This window comes from Salmo salar, chromosome ssa11 (genome assembly GCF_905237065.1).
Source record: "Salmo salar chromosome ssa11, Ssal_v3.1, whole genome shotgun sequence".
Taxonomy (NCBI): domain Eukaryota; kingdom Metazoa; phylum Chordata; class Actinopteri; order Salmoniformes; family Salmonidae; genus Salmo; species Salmo salar.
Genome location: NC_059452.1, coordinates 58,644,779 through 58,664,126, shown reverse-complemented (window position 1 = coordinate 58,664,126; position 19,348 = coordinate 58,644,779).

The window sequence follows — 19,348 nt, the reverse complement described above, 5'->3', positions numbered from 1 at the left end:
CTCTTGGTTTACATACATTGGACTAAAGTAAGATTTATATTTTGGGTTCTGATGATTGAGGACAGTTGAACTAAACTCATGAAGCATCTCTACATTATTTCCTTTAACAATCAATGGGTTCCACTGTTGTGTTCGAGACCTAGACCGGCAGGGGGGCGAGACGGTGTCACGACCGAGACCGGCAGGGGGGCGAGACGGTGTCACGACCTAGACCGGCAGGGGGGCGAGACGGTGCCACGACCTAGACCGGCAGGGGGGCGAGACGGTGCCGCGACAGAGACCGGCAGGGGGGGGCGAGACGGTGTCGAGACAGAGACCCGGCAGGGGGGGCGAGACGGTGTCGAGACAGAGACCGGCAGGGGGGGCGAGACGGTGTCGAGACAGAGACCGGCAGGGGGGCGAGACGGTGTCGAGACAGAGACCGGCAGGGGGGGCGAGACGGTGTCGAGACAGAGACCGGCAGGGGGGGCGAGACGGTGTCGAGACAGAGACCGGCAGGGGGGGCGAGACGGTGTCGAGACAGAGACCGGCAGGGGGGCGAGACGGTGTCGAGACAGCAGTTTTATGGGCTGACTGAAAAGGAGATGATATTTGTGTTTAACTCTACTGGTCTCTGGTAGAAATTACAAGTCCTCGTTGTCTGAGTGGAAGTCTATCTGATGACATGATTGAGACCCTCAATATGTCAACACTGATGGGAACATAGCATTCATTTACTGTGAGCTCCAAAATTATTGGGACAGGGACCCATTTTGGCTCTGAACTCCAGTACTGGATTTGAAATGATACTATGAGCATGTGCAGACTGAGATTAAAGTGCAGACTGAGCTTGTGCAGACTGAGCTTAAAGTGCAGATTTTAATTTGAGGTTATTTCATTCATATCGGGGGAATTGTTTAGAAATTACACCACTTTGGGTACATAGTCCCCCCCATTTTAGGGGACCAAAAGTATTGGAACAAATTAACTTCTATACAGTTGAAGTCAGAAGTTTACATACACCTTAGCCAAATACATTTAAACTCAGTTTTTCACAATTCCTGACATTTAATCCTAGTAAAAATCCCCTGTTTTAGATCAGTTAGGATCACCAAATTTCAAATCAAATCAAATTTATTTTTATATAGCCCTTCGTACATCAGCTGATATCTCAAAGTGCTGTACAGAAACCCAGCCTAAAACCCCAAACAGCAAGCAAAGCATGTGAAAGAAGCACGGTGGCTAGGAAAAACTCCCTAGGAAAAACTCCCTAGAAAGGCCAAAAACCTAGGAAGAAACCTAGAGAGGAACCAGGCTATGAGGGGTGGCCAGTCCTCTTCTGGCTGTGCAGGGTGGATATTATAACAGAACATGGTCAAGATGTTAAAATGTTCATAAATGACCAGCATGGTCAAATAATAATAATCATAGTAGTTGTCGAGGGTGCAACAAGCACGTCCGGTGAACAGGTCAGGGTTCCATAGCCGCAGGCAGAACAGTTGAAACTGGAGCAGCACCACTTTATTTTAAGAATGTGAAATGTCAGAATAATAGGAGAGTGATTTTATTTCTGTCATCACATTCCCAGTGGGTCAGAAGTTTAATACACTCAATTAGTATTTGGTAGCATTGCCTTTAAATTGTTTAACTTGGGTCAAAAGTTTCAGGTAGCGTTCCACAAGCTTCTCACAATAAGTTGGGTGAATTTTGGCCCAGTCAGGTTTGTAGGCCTCCTTGTTCGCACAAGCTTTTTCAGTTCTGCCTTTAAATTTTCTATGGGATTGAGGTCAGGGCTTTGTGATGGCCACTCCAATACCTTGACTTTAATGTCCTTATGCCATTTTGCCACAACTTTGGAAGTATGCTTGGGGTCATTGTCCATTTGGAAGACCCATTTGCGACCAAGCTTTAACTTCCTGACTGATGTCCTGAGATGTTGCTTCAATATATCCACATAATTTTCCATCCTCATGATGCCATCTATTTTGTGAAGTGCACCAGTCCCTCCTGCAGCAAAGCACCCCCACAACATGATGCTGCCACCCCCGTGCTTCACGGTTGGGATGGTGTTCTTCGGCTTGCAAGCCTCCCCCTTTTCCCTCCAAACATAACGATGGTCATTATGGCCAAACAGTTCTATTTTTGTTTCATCAGACCAGAGGACATTTCTCCAAAAAGGACGATCTTTGTCCCCGTGTGCAGTTGCAAACCATGGTCTGGCTTTTTTATGGCGGTTTTGGAGCAGTGGCTTCTTCCTTGCTGAGCAGCCTTTCAGGCTATGTCGATATAGGACTCGTTTTACTGTGGATATAGATACTTTTGTACCTGTTTCCTCCAGCATCTTCACAGGGTCCTTTTCTGTTGTTCTGGGATTGTTTTGCACTTTTCGCACCAAAGTACGCTCATCTCTAGGACACAGAACACGTCTCCTTCCTGAGCGGTATGACGGCTGCGTGGTCCCATGGTGTTTATACTCGCGTACTATTGTTTGTACAGATGAATGTGGTACCTTCAGGCATTTTGGAAATTGCTCCCAAGGATGAACCAGACATGTGGAGGTCTATAATTATTTTTCTGGTGTCTTGGCTGATTTCTTTAGATTTTCCCAATATGTCAAGCACAGAGGCACTGAGTTTGAAGGTAGGCCTTGAAATACATCCACAGGTACACCTCCTATTGACTCAAATTATGTCAATTAGCCTATCAGAAGCTTCTAAAGCCATAACATCATTTTCTGGAATTTCCCAAGCTGTTTAAAGGCGCAGTCAACTTAGTGTATGTAAACTTCTGACCCATTGGATTTGTGATAGTGAATTTGAGGTTAAACAATTGTTGGAAAAATGACTTGTGTCATGCACAAAGTAGATGTCCTAACCGACTTGCTACAACTGTAGTTTTGTGTGGTTGAGAAACGAGTTAATGACTCCAACCTAAGTTGATGTGAACTTCCCACTTCAACTGCACATATTCCTAGCTCAGAATGATGACATCAAGCTTGGATTAATTTACTGTTTAATTTGGTTGTGTTTCAGATCATTTTGTGACGAATAGAAATGAATGGTAAATTAATGTAAGGTGTCATTTTGGAGTCACTTTCATTGTAAATCAAAAGAGGTAACTCTGCACTCAACTCCACGGGGAGTGAAAGAGATATGTGACTGCAGGTGCGGGTAAGATTTCCTGATACACACAAACAAACCCACAACACAGAAACTGGGGAACATAACAAAGAATATATGTTTCTAAACACGTGTACATTAATGTGGATGTTACCATGATTACGGATAATCCTGGATGAATCGTGAATAATGATGAGTTACGGAGGCATAAATATCAATGTGGCATTGCTATGAGCGATTCCAAACCCAGTCGAGAGCTGGCCAGTGATGCCAGCCTACTAGACTATCGAAATTCCAAGCAGAAACCCAGCAGAGAGCTGCCCAGTGATGCCAGCCTACTAGACTATCAGGGATTCCAAAGGGAAACCCAGCCGAGAGCTGCCCAGTGACGCCAGCCTACTAGACTATCAGGGATTCCAAAGGGAAACCCAGCCGAGAGCTGGCCAGTGACGCCAGCCTACCAGACTATCAGGGATTCCAAAGGGAAACCTAGCCAAGAGCTGGCCAGTGACGCCAGACTATCAGGGATTCCAAAAGGAAACCCAGCCGAGAGCTTCCCAGTGACGCCAACCTACCAGATTATCAGGGGTTCCAAAGGGAAACCCAGCCGAGAGCTTCCCAGTGACGCCAACCTACTAGATTATCAGGGGTTCCAAAGGGAAACCAGGCCGAGATCTGCCCAGTGACGCTAGCCTACGAGACGAGCTGAATATCTTCTATGCTCGCTTCGAGGCAAGCAACACTGAACCATGCATGAGAGCACAAGCTGTTCCGGACAATTGTGTGCTCATGGTCTTTGTAGCTGATGTAAGACCTTTAAACAGGTCAAGATTCACAAGGCCGCAGGGCCAGATGGATTTCCAGGACCCGTACTCAGAGCATGCGCTGACCAGTTGAGAAGTGTCTTCACTGACATTTTCAACATGTCCCTGATCTAGTCTGTAATACATGTTTCAAGCAGACCACCATAGTCCTCGTGCCCAAGAACACCAAGGTAACCTGTCTAAATGACTATCGCCCCACAGCACTCACATCTGTAGCCATGAAATGCTCTAAATGGTTGGTCATGTCTCACACCAACACCATCATCCCAGATAACCTGGACCCACTCCAATTCGCATACCGCCCAAACAGATCCACAGATGATGCAATCTCTATTGCACTCCACACTGCCCTTTCCCACCTGGACAAAAGGAACACCTACGTGAGAATGCTGTTCATTGACTACAGCTCAGTGTTCAACACCATACTGCCCTCAAAGCTCATCACTAAGCTAAGGACCCTGGGACTAAACACCTCCCTCTGCAACTGGATCCTGGACTTCCTGACAGGCCGCCCCATATGGTGAGGGTAGGCAACAACACATCTGTCATGCTGACCCTCAACACGGGGGCCGCTCCTGTACTTCCTGTTCACCCACGACTCTGTGACCGTACACGACTCCAACACCAACAACTTTGCTGACGACACGACGGTGGTGGGCCTGATCACCAACGGCGACGAGACAGCCTATAGGGAGTAGGCGCTACAGAGGGTATTGAGTACCGCCCACATCACTGGGGCCAATCTTCCTGCCATCCAAACATTTAAAACCTATTCAGTCTGTCTACAAACAGGCTCTCAAAGTGCTTGATAGGAAGCCCAACAGCCATCATCACTGTTACGTCCTCAGAAAGCATGAGCTCCTGAGTTGGGAAAATCTTGTGCAATACACCGACGCATGTCTTGTATTCCAGATCCTAAATGGCCTGGCTCCCCCTCCACTCAGTACTTTAGTTAAACAGAAAACCCAAACATATGGCAGTAGATCCACAAGGTCTGCCATGAGAGGTGACTGTATAGTTCCCTTAAGGAAAAGCACCTTTAGTCAATCCGCTTTCTCTGTGAGAGCTTCCCATGTCTGGAATACACTGCCATCATACACACAACTGCACCACATATCACACTTTCACAAAATGCATGAAGACAAGGCTAAAGGTCAATCAGATCGGTGAACATAATCCCTAGCTGTGTATTGCCACTTTCCATGTTGTCTGTTATCTGTAGCTTGTGAGGTGTGGAAACACTTTGTTGCTTTTATGGATTTTGTCTTGTTGCTTTTTGTCCTATGTTGCTCTGTCTGCATGCTGTGTCTTGCTTGTTCTATGTTGCTCTGTCTGTATGCTATGTCTTGCTTGTCCTATGTTGCTCTGTCTTTATGCTATGTCTTGCTTGTCCTATGTTGCTCTGTCTGTATGCTATGTCTTGCTTGTCATATGTTGCTCTGTCTGTATGCTATGTCTTGCTTGTCCTTTGTTTCTCTGCGTGTGCTCACTGCTCAATGATTGTCTGTATTGTAATTGTTTTTAATAACCTGCCCAGGGACTGCGTTTGAAAATTAGCCTTCTGGCTAAAACCGACACTTTTACTGAAATGTTGATTAATGTGCACCGTCCCTGTAAAAATAAAATAAATAAACTAAACTAAATCCAGGACCTCTATACCAGGCGGTGTCAGAGGAAGAACCTAAAAATGGTCAAAGACTCCAGCCACCCTAGTCATAGACTGTTCTCTCTGCTACCGCACTGCCAGCGGTACCGGAGCACCAAGTCTGGAACCAACAGGACCCTGAACAGCTTCTACCCTTAAGCCATAAGACTCCTGAAAAATAGTTAACCAATACTGGACTGTTTGCATTGACTCTTTATTGACTTTATGCCCACCCACGGGACTCAATCCACCCACGGGACTCTACCCACCCACGGGACACTACCACCCACGGGACACTACCCCCCACCCGCCGGACACTACCCCCCCCACCCGCCGGACACTACCCCCACCCGCCGGACTCTACCCCCACCCGCCGGACTCTACCCCCCACCCGCCGGACTCTACCCCCCACCCGCCGGACACTACCCCCCCACCCGCCGGACACTACCCCCCACCCGCCGGACTCCACCCCCACCCGCCGGACTCTACCCCCCACCCGCCGGACTCTACCCCCACCCGCCGGACTCTACCCCCACCCGCCGGACACTACCCCCCACCCGCCGGACACTACCCCCCCACCCGCCGGACACTACCCCCCCCACCCGCCGGACACTACCCCCCCACCCGCCGGACACTACCCCCCCCACCCGCCGGACACTACCCCCACCCGCTGGACTCTACCCCCCACACACCGGACTTTACCCCCCACACACCAGACTCTACCCCTACACTGGACACTACCCACCCACTGGACTTGACTTTTTGGTACCCTTCCCCAGATCTGTGCCTCGACACAATCCTGTCTCGGAGCTCTACGGACAATTCCTTCGACCTCATAGCTTGGTTTTTGCTCTGACATGCTCTGTGAACTGTGGGACCTCGTCTGTCAGTGTTGAATGCTCTGTGGGGCCTCGTCTGTCAGTGTTGAATGCTCTGTGGGGCCTCGTCTGTCAGTGTTGAATGCTCTGTGGGGCCTCGTCTGTCAGTGTTGAATGCTCTGTGGGGCCTCGTCTGTCAGTATTGAATGCTCTGTGGGGCCTCGTCTGTCAGTGTTGAATGCTCTGTGGGGCCTCGTCTGTCAGTGTTGAATGCTCTGTGGGGCCTCGTCTGTCAGTGTGTAATGCTCTGTGGGGCCTCGTCTGTCAGTGTTGAATGCTCTGTGGGGCCTCGTCTGTCAGTGTTGAATGCTCTGTGGGGCCTCGTCTGTCAGTGTTGAATGTCTTAAAGAATGGAAGTAAAGCAGCTATAAGCACTGCTAAATAGTCATGATTTAGTGTTTGGTATTTCTTTGTTTGATATATTGTTTATAACGTAAATGTTGTCCATACATTGTTTATAACATGTAAATGTTGTCCATATGTTGTTTATAACATGTAAATGTTGTCCATATATTGTTTATAACATGTAAATGTTGTCCATATATTGTTTATAACATGTAAATGTTGTCCATATGTTGTCCATATATTGTTTATAACATGTACATGTTGTCCATATATTGTTGCTTCAGTATGAATAACACCAGGTGAGGCTGTCATCAGTGAAATATATTCTTCCCACAATTATATATGTTTTGTTGTTCATATTTTGAATTACCTGGTGTGTATTTAGAAATTTCCGTCTCAGTAATGATGTTTTGGGTCGGGCAGCTGGCCTGCCACCAGAGGACATGATGAATAAGGATATATTACACTTCTCATGCCGTTTTGTCCTTAGTGGGACGTTGACAATTTATGTCGACTCAAAACTACTTCCCTGTCACTCGCTCTACACTTTTACAACAAAACATTAAGAAAGTTCAAGGTTCTTTACTGCATTTCTATACAATTTAAAAACTCTAAAATGCTGTTTAGAGAACAGAAAAACAAGCCAAAACACCCCCAGGCATTATTACCTTGACTGTTGTAGGTTCATCACCTCAGTCCATCTACAAACACACAGCATGTTAGATATACAATTAGCCACTACATATTAACTCATAAAAAATAATAAACTATCATTTAATACGTTCAGAGGGATCTGTTAGAAGGAAAAAGCATTTTATTAACAAAAAGTTAGCAAATTAGTTTGCTTTACAGAATAATTGTTTTTGCAGTTTTACAACTAATTCCCAGAAATTCTACACATTATGCCATGGGTTGGGGAGAAATGTTTACTGTCTAAAAAACACATTTCTTGCAATTCGACACATTTTGCCATGACTTGTGCCATGTTAATATGATATCTGAGTGAGTGACTAACAAAATCAATGGTGCTGTTACGGACAACGTGACTGTTACGGCCCTGGATGGTGACTGTCAACGTGACTGTTACGGCCCTGGATGGTGACTGTCAACGTGAATGTTAAGGCCCTGGATGGTGACTGTCAACGTGACTGTTACGGCCCTGGATGGTGACTGTCAACGTGACTGTTACGGCCCTGGATGGTGACTGACAACGTGACTGTTACGGCCCTGGATGGTGACTGACAATGTGACTGTTACGGCCCTGGATGGTGACTGTCAACGTGACTGTTACGGCCCTGGATGGTGACTGACAACGTGACTGTTACGGCCCAGGATGGGAGCTAGCTACAACAACAGAAACCCTAACCCGGGCGACGCTGGGCGCCCTATTGGACTCCTAATCACCGCCAGTTGTGATACAGCCTGGAATCAAACCAGGGTCCGTAGTGATGCCTCTAGCACTGAGATGCAGTGCCGTAGACCGCTGTGATACAGTCTGGAATCGAACCAGGTTCCGTAGTGATGCCTCTAGCACTGAGATGCAGTGCCTTAGACCGCTATGATACAGCCTGGAATCGAACCAGGTTCCATAGTGACGCCTCTAGCACTGAGATGCAGTGCATTAGACCGCTTTGATACAGCCTGGAATGGAACCAGGGTCTGTAGTGACGCCTTAGACTGCTGCGTCACTCGGGAGCGAGATTCAACAATTCCAGTTGTTTCGGGTCAATTTGGTATTGCTCTCGATGTGATTGGAGTGAAGCCAAAACCAAACTGGCTTCCCTTTATGCTTTTTATTGGTGCGCCAGGACCCTTCACAGTTCAGCTCACTCAGTTTAGCTCAATGCTGATTGGCTATTATTGTATACTTTTTTTATCAAGGGAGGCCAAAATGCTCACTGGCTTGCCTTGCACACAATGCTACGGGTGGCAACAATTTCATACTCTTTCTGACCAGACAGCATCAGATAGATGGTCTATACATACAGAGGGGAGCTGTTACACTGACCAGATAGCATCAAATAGATGGTCTATACATACAGAGACAGTGTGGAGCTGTTTCACTGTCCAGACAGCATCAGATAGATGGTCTATACATACAGAGACAGAGGGGAGCTGTTTCACTGTCCAGACAGCATCAGATAGATGATCTATACATACAAAGGGGAGCTGTTTCACCGTCCAGACAGCATTAGATAGATGGTCTATACATACAGAGACAGAGGGGAGCTGTTTCACTGACCAGACAGCATCAGATAGATGGTCTATACATACAGAGACAGAGGGGAGCTGTTTCACTGTCCAGACAGCATCAGATAGATGATCTATACATACAGAAGGGAGCTGTTTCACCGTCCAGACGGCATCAGATAGATGGTGTATACATACAGAGACAGAGGGGAGCTGTTTCACTGACCAGACAGCATCAGATAGATGGTCTATACATACAGAGACAGAGGGGAGCTGTTACACTGTCCAGACAGCATCAGATAGATGTTCTATACATGCAGAGGGGAGCTGTTACACTGTCCAGACAGCATCAGATAGATGGTCTATACATACAGAGGGGAGCTGTTTCACTGTCCAGACAGCATCAGATAGATGATCTATACATACAGAGGGGAGCTGTTTCACCGTCCAGACAGCATCAGATAGATGGTCTATACATACAGAGACAGAGGGGAGCTGTTACACTGTCTAGACAGCATCAGATAGATGATCTATACATACAGAGGGGAGCTGTTACACTGTCCAGACAGCATCAGATAGATGTTCTATAAATGCAGAGGGGAGCTGTTACACTGTCCAGACAGCATCAGATAGATGGTCTATACATACAGAGGGGAGCTGTTACACTAACCAGACAGCATCAGATAGATGGTCTATACATACAGAGGGGAGCTGTTAAACTGTCCAGACAGCATCAGATAGATGGTCTATACATACAGAGGGAAGCTGTTACACTGACCAGACAGCATCAGATAGATGGTCTATACATACAGAGACAGAGGGGAGCTGTTACACTGTCCAGACAGCATCAGATAGATGGTCTATACATACAGAGACAGAGGGGAGCTGTTACACTGACCAGACAGCATCAGATAGATGGACCAAATACATACAGAGGGGAGCTGTTTCACTGTGCAGACAGCATCAGATAGATGGTCTATACATACAGAGACAGAGGGGAGCTGGTTCACTGTCCAGACAGCATCAGATAGATGGCCTATACAGACAGAGACAGAGGGGAGCTGTTATGCTGTCTGGACAGTGAACCAGCTCCCCAGGCAGCATCAGATAGATGGTCTATACATACAGAGACAGAGGGGAGCTGTTACACTAACCAGACAGCATCAGATAGATGTCTGTATGCTATGTCTTGCTTGTCCTATGTTGCTCTGTCTTTATGCTATGTCTTGCTTGTCCTATGTTGCTCTGTCTGTATGCTATGTCTTGCTTGTCATATGTTGCTCTGTCTGTATGCTATGTCTTGCTTGTCCTTTGTTTCTCTGCGTGTGCTCACTGCTCAATGATTGTCTGTATTGTAATTGTTTTTAATAACCTGCCCAGGGACTGCGTTTGAAAATTAGCCTTCTGGCTAAAACCGACACTTTTACTGAAATGTTGATTAATGTGCACCGTCCCTGTAAAAATAAAATAAATAAACTAAACTAAATCCAGGACCTCTATACCAGGCGGTGTCAGAGGAAGAACCTAAAAATGGTCAAAGACTCCAGCCACCCTAGTCATAGACTGTTCTCTCTGCTACCGCACTGCCAGCGGTACCGGAGCACCAAGTCTGGAACCAACAGGACCCTGAACAGCTTCTACCCTTAAGCCATAAGACTCCTGAAAAATAGTTAACCAATACTGGACTGTTTGCATTGACTCTTTATTGACTTTATGCCCACCCACGGGACTCAATCCACCCACGGGACTCTACCCACCCACGGGACACTACCACCCACGGGACACTACCCCCACCCGCCGGACACTACCCCCCCACCCGCCGGACACTACCCCCCACCCGCCGGACTCTACCCCCCACCCGCCGGACTCTACCCCCACCCGCCGGACTCTACCCCCCACCCGCCGGACACTACCCCCCACCCGCCGGACACTACCCCCCACCCGCCGGACTCCACCCCCCACCCGCCGGACTCTACCCCCACCCGCCGGACTCTACCCCCCACCCGCCGGACTCTACCCCCCACCCGCCGGACACTACCCCCCACCCGCCGGACACTACCCCCCACCCGCCGGACACTACCCCCCCACCCGCCGGACACTACCCCCCCACCCGCCGGACACTACCCCCCCACCCGCCGGACACTACCCCCCACCCGCTGGACTCTACCCCCCACACACCGGACTTTACCCCCCACACACCAGACTCTACCCCTACACTGGACACTACCCACCCACTGGACTTGACTTTTTGGTACCCTTCCCCAGATCTGTGCCTCGACACAATCCTGTCTCGGAGCTCTACGGACAATTCCTTCGACCTCATAGCTTGGTTTTTGCTCTGACATGCTCTGTGAACTGTGGGACCTCGTCTGTCAGTGTTGAATGCTCTGTGGGGCCTCGTCTGTCAGTGTTGAATGCTCTGTGGGGCCTCGTCTGTCAGTGTTGAATGCTCTGTGGGGCCTCGTCTGTCAGTGTTGAATGCTCTGTGGGGCCTCGTCTGTCAGTATTGAATGCTCTGTGGGGCCTCGTCTGTCAGTGTTGAATGCTCTGTGGGGCCTCGTCTGTCAGTGTTGAATGCTCTGTGGGGCCTCGTCTGTCAGTGTGTAATGCTCTGTGGGGCCTCGTCTGTCAGTGTTGAATGCTCTGTGGGGCCTCGTCTGTCAGTGTTGAATGCTCTGTGGGGCCTCGTCTGTCAGTGTTGAATGTCTTAAAGAATGGAAGTAAAGCAGCTATAAGCACTGCTAAATAGTCATGATTTAGTGTTTGGTATTTCTTTGTTTGATATATTGTTTATAACGTAAATGTTGTCCATACATTGTTTATAACATGTAAATGTTGTCCATATGTTGTTTATAACATGTAAATGTTGTCCATATATTGTTTATAACATGTAAATGTTGTCCATATATTGTTTATAACATGTAAATGTTGTCCATGTGTTGTCCATATATTGTTTATAACATGTACATGTTGTCCATATATTGTTGCTTCAGTATGAATAACACCAGGTGAGGCTGTCATCAGTGAAATATATTCTTCCCACAATTATATATGTTTTGTTGTTCATATTTTGAATTACCTGGTGTGTATTTAGAAATTTCCGTCTCAGTAATGATGTTTTGGGTCGGGCAGCTGGCCTGCCACCAGAGGACATGATGAATAAGGATATATTACACTTCTCATGCCGTTTTGTCCTTAGTGGGACGTTGACAATTTATGTCGACTCAAAACTACTTCCCTGTCACTCGCTCTACACTTTTACAACAAAACATTAAGAAAGTTCAAGGTTCTTTACTGCATTTCTATACAATTTAAAAACTCTAAAATGCTGTTTAGAGAACAGAAAAACAAGCCAAAACACCCCCAGGCATTATTACCTTGACTGTTGTAGGTTCATCACCTCAGTCCATCTACAAACACACAGCATGTTAGATATACAATTAGCCACTACATATTAACTCATAAAAAATAATAAACTATCATTTAATACGTTCAGAGGGATCTGTTAGAAGGAAAAAGCATTTTATTAACAAAAAGTTAGCAAATTAGTTTGCTTTACAGAATAATTGTTTTTGCAGTTTTACAACTAATTCCCAGAAATTCTACACATTATGCCATGGGTTGGGGAGAAATGTTTACTGTCTAAAAAACACATTTCTTGCAATTCGACACATTTTGCCATGACTTGTGCCATGTTAATATGATATCTGAGTGAGTGACTAACAAAATCAATGGTGCTGTTACGGACAACGTGACTGTTACGGCCCTGGATGGTGACTGTCAACGTGACTGTTACGGCCCTGGATGGTGACTGTCAACGTGAATGTTAAGGCCCTGGATGGTGACTGTCAACGTGACTGTTACGGCCCTGGATGGTGACTGTCAACGTGACTGTTACGGCCCTGGATGGTGACTGACAACGTGACTGTTACGGCCCTGGATGGTGACTGACAATGTGACTGTTACGGCCCTGGATGGTGACTGTCAACGTGACTGTTACGGCCCTGGATGGTGACTGACAACGTGACTGTTACGGCCCAGGATGGGAGCTAGCTACAACAACAGAAACCCTAACCCGGGCGACGCTGGGCGCCCTATTGGACTCCTAATCACCGCCAGTTGTGATACAGCCTGGAATCAAACCAGGGTCCGTAGTGATGCCTCTAGCACTGAGATGCAGTGCCGTAGACCGCTGTGATACAGTCTGGAATCGAACCAGGTTCCGTAGTGATGCCTCTAGCACTGAGATGCAGTGCCTTAGACCGCTATGATACAGCCTGGAATCGAACCAGGTTCCATAGTGACGCCTCTAGCACTGAGATGCAGTGCATTAGACCGCTTTGATACAGCCTGGAATGGAACCAGGGTCTGTAGTGACGCCTTAGACTGCTGCGTCACTCGGGAGCGAGATTCAACAATTCCAGTTGTTTCGGGTCAATTTGGTATTGCTCTCGATGTGATTGGAGTGAAGCCAAAACCAAACTGGCTTCCCTTTATGCTTTTTATTGGTGCGCCAGGACCCTTCACAGTTCAGCTCACTCAGTTTAGCTCAATGCTGATTGGCTATTATTGTATACTTTTTTTATCAAGGGAGGCCAAAATGCTCACTGGCTTGCCTTGCACACAATGCTACGGGTGGCAACAATTTCATACTCTTTCTGACCAGACAGCATCAGATAGATGGTCTATACATACAGAGGGGAGCTGTTTACACTGACCAGACAGCATCAGATAGATGGTCTATACATACAGAGAAGGGAGCTGTTTACACTGACCAGACAGCATCAGATAGATGGTCTATACATACAGAGGGGAGCTGTTTACACTGTCCAGACAGCATCAGATAGATGGTCTATACATACAGAGACAGAGGGGAGCTGTTACACTGTCCAGACAGCATCAGATAGATGGTCTATACATACAGAGACAGAGGGGAGCTGTTACACTGTCCAGACAGCATCAGATAGATGGTCTATACATACAGAGGGGAGCTGTTACACTGTCCAGACAGCATCAGATAGATGGTCTATACATACAGAGACAGAGGGGAGCTGTTACACTGTCCAGACAGCATCAGATAGATGGTCTATACATACAGAGACAGAGGGGAGCTGTTACACTGTCCAGACAGCATCAGATAGATGGTCTATACATACAGAGGGGAGCTGTTACACTGTCCAGACAGCATCAGATAGATGGTCTATACATACAGAGAAGGGGGGAGCTGTTACACTGTCCAGACAGCATCAGATAGATGGTCTATACATACAGAGGGGAGCTGTTACACTGTCCAGACAGCATCAGATAGATGGTCTATACATACAGAGGGGAGCTGTTACACTGTCCAGACAGCATCAGATAGATGGTCTATACATACAGAGGGGAGCTGTTACACTGTCCAGACAGCATCAGATAGATGGTCTATACATACAGAGACAGAGGGGAGCTGTTTCACTGTCCAGACAGCATCAGATAGATGGTCTATACATACAGAGGGGAGCTGTTTCACTGTCCAGACAGCATCAGATAGATGGCCTATACATACAGAGACAGAGGGGAGCTGTTACACTGACCAGACAGCATCAGATAGATGGTCTATACATACAGAGACAGAGGGGAGCTGTTTCACTGTCCAGACAGCATCAGATAGATGGTCTATACATACAGAGACAGAGGGGAGCTGTTACACTGTCCAGACAGCATCAGATAGATGGTCTATACATACAGAGGGGAGCTGTTACACTGTCCAGACAGCATCAGATAGATGGTCTATACATACAGAGGGGAGCTGTTACACTGTCCAGACAGCATCAGATAGATGGTCTATACATACAGAGGGGAGCTGTTACACTGTCCAGACAGCATCAGATAGATGGTCTATACATACAGAGACAGAGGGGAGCTGTTACACTGTCCAGACAGCATCAGATAGATGGTCTATACATACAGAGAGGGGAGCTGTTTCACTGTCCAGACAGCATCAGATAGATGGTCTATACATACAGAGGGGAGCTGTTACACTGTCCAGACAGCATCAGATAGATGGTCTATACATACAGAGAGGAGCTGTTTCACTGTCCAGACAGCATCAGATAGATGGTCTATACATACAGAGACAGAGGGGAGCTGTTACACTGTCCAGACAGCATCAGATAGATGGTCTATACATACAGAGACAGAGGGGAGCTGTTACACTGTCCAGACAGCATCAGATAGATGGTCTATACATACAGAGGGGAGCTGTTTCACTGTCCAGACAGCATCAGATAGATGGTCTATACATACAGACAGAGGGGAGCTGTTACACTGTCCAGACAGCATCAGATAGATGGTCTATACATACAGAGGGGAGCTGTTACACTGTCCAGACAGCATCAGATAGATGGTCTATACATACAGAGGGGAGCTGTTACACTGTCCAGACAGCATCAGATAGATGGTCTATACATACAGAGACAGAGGGGAGCTGTTTACACTGTCCAGACAGCATCAGATAGATGGTCTATACATACAGAGGGGAGCTGTTACACTGTCCAGACAGCATCAGATAGATGGTCTATACATACAGAGGGGAGCTGTTACACTGTCCAGACAGCATCAGATAGATGGTCTATACATACAGAGGGGAGCTGTTACACTGTCCAGACAGCATCAGATAGATGGTCTATACATACAGAGACAGAGGGGAGCTGTTACACTGTCCAGACAGCATCAGATAGATGGTCTATACATACAGAGGGGAGCTGTTTACACTGTCCAGACAGCATCAGATAGATGGTCTATACATACAGAGAAGAGCTGTTTCACTGTCCAGACAGCATCAGATAGATGGTCTATACATACAGAGACAGAGGGGAGCTGTTACACTGTCCAGACAGCATCAGATAGATGGTCTATACATACAGAGACAGAGGGGAGCTGTTACACTGTCCAGACAGCATCAGATAGATGGTCTATACATACAGAGGGGAGCTGTTACACTGTCCAGACAGCATCAGATAGATGGTCTATACATACAGAGGGGAGCTGTTACACTGTCCAGACAGCATCAGATAGATGGTCTATACATACAGAGGGGAGCTGTTACACTGTCCAGACAGCATCAGATAGATGGTCTATACATACAGAGACAGAGGGGAGCTGTTACACTGTCCAGACAGCATCAGATAGATGGTCTATACATACAGAGGGGAGCTGTTACACTGTCCAGACAGCATCAGATAGATGGTCTATACATACAGAGGGGAGCTGTTACACTGTCCAGACAGCATCAGATAGATGGTCTATACATACAGAGGGGAGCTGTTACACTGTCCAGACAGCATCAGATAGATGGTCTATACATACAGAGGGGAGCTGTTACACTGTCCAGACAGCATCAGATAGATGGTCTATACATACAGAGGGGAGCTGTTACACTGACCAGACAGCATCAGATAGATGGTCTATACATACAGAGACAGAGGGGAGCTGTTACACTGTCCAGACAGCATCAGATAGATGGTCTATACATACAGAGACAGAGGGGAGCTGTTACACTGTCCAGACAGCATCAGATAGATGGTCTATACATACAGAGACAGAGGGGAGCTGTTACACTGTCCAGACAGCATCAGATAGATGGTCTATACATACAGAGGGGAGCTGTTACACTGTCCAGACAGCATCAGATAGATGGTCTATACATACAGAGGGGAGCTGTTACACTGTCCAGACAGCATCAGATAGATGGTCTATACATACAGAGGGGAGCTGTTACACTGACCAGACAGCATCAGATAGATGGTCTATACATACAGAGGGGAGCTGTTACACTGTCCAGACAGCATCAGATAGATGGTCTATACATACAGAGACAGAGGGGAGCTGTTACACTGTCCAGACAGCATCAGATAGATGGTCTATACATACAGAGGGGAGCTGTTACACTGTCCAGACAGCATCAGATAGATGGTCTATACATACAGAGAGGGAGCTGTTTACACTGTCCAGACAGCATCAGATAGATGGTCTATACATACAGAGGGGAGCTGTTACACTGTCCAGACAGCATCAGATAGATGGTCTATACATACAGAGGGGAGCTGTTTCACTGTCCAGACAGCATCAGATAGATGGTCTATACATACAGAGGGGAGCTGTTACACTGTCCAGACAGCATCAGATAGATGGTCTATACATACAGAGAGGAGCTGTTTCACTGTCCAGACAGCATCAGATAGATGGTCTATACATACAGAGACAGAGGGGAGCTGTTACACTGTCCAGACAGCATCAGATAGATGGTCTATACATACAGAGGGGAGCTGTTACACTGTCCAGACAGCATCAGATAGATGGTCTATACATACAGAGGGGAGCTGTTACACTGTCCAGACAGCATCAGATAGATGGTCTATACATACAGAGGGGAGCTGTTACACTGTCCAGACAGCATCAGATAGATGGTCTATACATACAGAGGGGAGCTGTTACACTGTCCAGACAGCATCAGATAGATGGTCTATACATACAGAGGGGAGCTGTTACACTGTCCAGACAGCATCAGATAGATGGTCTATACATACAGAGACAGAGGGGAGCTGTTACACTGTCCAGACAGCATCAGATAGATGGTCTATACATACAGAGGGGAGCTGTTACACTGTCCAGACAGCATCAGATAGATGGTCTATACATACAGAGACAGAGGGGAGCTGTTACACTGTCCAGACAGCATCAGATAGATGGTCTATACATACAGAGGGGAGCTGTTACACTGTCCAGACAGCATCAGATAGATGGTCTATACATACAGAGGGGAGCTGTTACACTGTCCAGACAGCATCAGATAGATGGTCTATACATACAGAGACAGAGGGGAGCTGTTACACTGTCCAGACAGCATCAGATAGATGGTCTATACATACAGAGAGGGGAGCTGTTTCACTGTCCAGACAGCATCAGATAGATGGTCTATACATACAGAGGGGAGCTGTTACACTGTCCAGACAGCATCAGATAGATGGTCTATACATACAGAGGGGAGCTGTTACACTGTCCAGACAGCATCAGATAGATGGTCTATACATACAGAGACAGAGGGGAGCTGTTACACTGTCCAGACAGCATCAGATAGATGGTCTATACATACAGAGGGGAGCTGTTACACTGACCAGACAGCATCAGATAGATGGTCTATACATACAGAGACAGAGGGGAGCTGTTACACTGTCCAGACAGCATCAGATAGATGGTCTATACATACAGAGACAGAGGGGAGCTGTTACACTGTCCAGACAGCATCAGATAGATGGTCTATACATACAGAGACAGAGGGGAGCTGTTACACTGTCCAGACAGCATCAGATAGATGGTCTATACATACAGAGGGGAGCTGTTACACTGTCCAGACAGCATCAGATAGATGGTCTATACATACAGAGGGGAGCTGTTACACTGTCCAGACAGCATCAGATAGATGGTCTATACATACAGAGGGGAGCTGTTACACTGTCCAGACAGCATCAGATAGATGGTCTATACATACAGAGACAGAGGGGAGCTGTTTACACTGTCCAGACAGCATCAGATAGATGGTCTATACATACAGAGGGGAGCTGTTACACTGTCCAGACAGCATCAGATAGATGGTCTATACATACAGAGGGGAGCTGTTACACTGTCCAGACAGCATCAGATAGATGGTCTATACATACAGAGGGGAGCTGTTACACTGTCCAGACAGCATCAGATAGATGGTCTATACATACAGAGAGGGGAGCTGTTACACTGTCCAGACAGCATCAGATAGATGGTCTATACATACAGAGGGGAGCTGTTACACTGTCCAGACAGCATCAGATAGATGGTCTATACATACAGAGACAGAGGGGAGCTGTTACACTGTCCAGACAGCATCAGATAGATGGTCTATACATACAGAGACAGAGGGGAGCTGTTACACTGTCCAGACAGCATCAGATAGATGGTCTATACATACAGAGACAGAGGGGAGCTGTTACACTGTCCAGACAGCATCAGATAGATGGTCTATACATACAGAGGGGAGCTGTTACACTGTCCAGACAGCATCAGATAGATGGTCTATACATACAGAGACAAGGGGAGCTGTTACACTGTCCAGACAGCATCAGATAGATGGTCTATACATACAGAGGGGAGCTGTTACACTGTCCAGACAGCATCAGATAGATGGTCTATACATACAGAGACAGAGGGGAGCTGTTACACTGTCCAGACAGCATCAGATAGATGGTCTATACATACAGAGGGGAGCTGTTACACTGTCCAGACAGCATCAGATAGATGGTCTATACATACAGAGACAGAGGGGAGCTGTTTCACTGTCCAGACAGCATCAGATAG